Source organism: Pinus tabuliformis, chromosome 1_1 (assembly GCF_031772625.1).
Source record: "Pinus tabuliformis cultivar Carrire ecotype Pingquan chromosome 1_1, CPIR1, whole genome shotgun sequence".
Lineage (NCBI taxonomy): Eukaryota > Viridiplantae > Streptophyta > Pinopsida > Pinales > Pinaceae > Pinus > Pinus tabuliformis.
The window spans coordinates 860,383,946-860,386,586 of record NC_142297.1 but is presented as its reverse complement, the minus strand read 5'-3'; the positions used below and the strand labels follow the sequence as shown (position 1 = coordinate 860,386,586).

The window sequence follows — 2,641 nt, the reverse complement described above, 5'->3', positions numbered from 1 at the left end:
TAGTTTTCTCCCAGCCTTGAAGATCGAAGCGGTCTTTGCAGTCATCGAAGCCCTTTTGGTATTTTCTCTGAATGAGGCACGAGTAATTCTTGCAAGAATATGCAGTCCAGATGAAACTGTAATCAGGGGGGCTTTTCGCATGCTCTCAGGAAGTTGCAACTTCTTCCTGAAGCTCAACCGTGAGCCCACAGATGTGAAGTGAAAGGTGAAATGCTTTTTTAAGATTTTTAATATTTTAAAACATTTTATATTAAATCAGATGGCTAATCAGACGGTTGATTTTTGTTCAATCGTCTAACAAAAGATCTAACGGCTACGATTAGGACAAAAAGGTATTTGGGGGAGTTCATTTCAGAGGGAAATGCCTTACGGCGTAAATATATCTTATTATTAGTGGTTTATTATAATTATATTTTATGTATTATAAAAAAAATGATTTTAGGAGGCTAAAATTATGGTCAAAATTATTTTAATTTGATTGAGATCAAATTTCTAATTATATTTTATGTATTATAAAAAAAATGATTTTAGGAGGCTAAAATTGTGGTTAAAATTATTTTAATTTGGTTGAGATCAAATTTCTAAAAGTGTATATATTTTCTCAAAGTATTGATTTTTATTAAAAATGGTAAAATTAAAATTAAAAAAATCTAAATTAAACTTTAATAATGTTATTTATTACTTCTACATTTAAAACACGTGCTATTTAGTCGCTCAGTGTAAATACAAGGAAATTGAAATTTAGATTGTTGAAAGGTAAAACTGTTATAAAACTATATAATGTTATGATAGGTTTAAGTTAGGGAATCAATATTTTCTCAACAACTAAATTAATATATCCATTGACCCAATTTTTGGGAAAAAATAATATATCCATTGACACTGAAACTATGGCAATTTAGTTTGTTTTGTGCTCACTGTTATAATTAATAAAAATAGAACAAAAATCAAAATCTCTATGACTTTTGTTGAGTTTCTCAATTTATTAATTCTCTATCATTTAAAAAAATTAATAATAATATATAAAAAAAAATAATAACAATGTTTATTGAATTGTTTATATTTTAATTTTGAATTAAAATCATTATTATTTAAATAAATCTATCCAATATATTTAAAAATCTCAAAACACTTAATTTACACAATTTTAACAATTAACAAATTATTTTAATATTTTATTATAAAATTTAAATTTAATAAAAATCTTTACATACAATCTTCATATATTCACACTTGAAAATAAAATTAATATACAGTAAACTATAAACTAAATATAATGTAATAAGATAATCAAATGTAATTGGGCTAAGATAAATTCAATACAGAGGAAAAAAGTTCATAAAATTAGATAAATATATAAATTTTCAAAACTTTTACAAACAAGTAATAGTTGTGAACCTCAGAGGTTTAAGTTGTCTAAAACCAATTTGTATTCAAAATAACAAAAATCTCTTTTAAAATTACCTTAGGTTAAAAAAAAATATGAATTTATATTTTAAATAACAAAAAAATGTCTCTAAATTAGAGGCCAGAGAATGGCGAATTAAGCCCATCCCTGGATCCTCTGTTCTTGAATGTACTGTAGTCACATGCGAGAGAAAGGCATATTTGGCAGTGATAAAAGTGCCCAGCAGAAATGATTACCTCATTGTAAACGCTTTGGATGTCATAACAAGTAGTGTGCTCTGATAAAGTGGAGACTGAATCTATGGTTTAGAAACTGTTTTCTGCATCTACAACCTGTAGATTACGAAAATAGCTGGCTTTGCCAAATCCTTCATTTGGAAAATGACCACTTCCCATTTGTGTGGAAGTGTGATCTCCACCTGGTTCATGTTTACGACCTCACCACCCCATTCAACCATATTTGCATGATCTGTTAAATGTGTGAAGAGATGTGCAGGCCAATATCCCACCAATTCATTTTCTGCAAACTCCATCCACCAGTCGCCCTGTTTAGGATCCTGCAAACAACAAAAACAAATGCAGAAAAAATAAATTGTAGTACATATAAAAAATCAAAGCTGTATACTGGTTCTTTCTGTTTATTTCTGGCTTTGCATTTAGTGCTTATATTACTGCAATACACATATCTTTGCAGCTTAATTTAATTGAACAAAATCAAATGAATGGTGATGAAGTTCCAGACCTTCCATATCAGTATGGTAATATCGTACTGAGGACCATTGAAAGAAGAAATAGGTGTAATGGCAGCACCAATGGCTATTCGTTCATTGGTTTGAATGAAACCTGAACATTACAGATTGTAGCATCCCGTATCCTGGTAGGAATCACTCTGCAAAGACATTATTTTCCAGTTGGATTTGGTAGGTGGAGGTAAAAAGGTAAAAACTGAAGCCCTGAGAAATCTACTCATAGGTTTCATGTAGAGGAGACTGTAGGGAATCGACATGCCTGATGACAGACTTGTATAACAAAAGGCACTGTAGAAACGAGACTCTTACAGCATGGGAATACTGAAGAGTGCATGCTGGCCAGATGTGATGCGCTGCGAGATGTGATGCGTTGCAAGGAGAATGAATCGGTCACATTACATAGTGGCACATAGGGATAATGATCGGACTTACAATGTGCAACCGCCTATAATGATCGGACGGAAGAGATTTTTTTAATCGTCTAA

The 2,641-nt window shown here is 30.6% G+C and overlaps 1 pseudogene; it reads right to left on the bottom strand.

Moving 5' to 3' along the window:
- Window positions 1-1,713: 1,713 nt before the first annotated feature.
- Window positions 1,714-2,308, bottom strand: LOC149216996 (protein neprosin-like; annotated as a pseudogene).
- Between the last annotated feature and the right edge of the window lie 333 nt (window positions 2,309-2,641).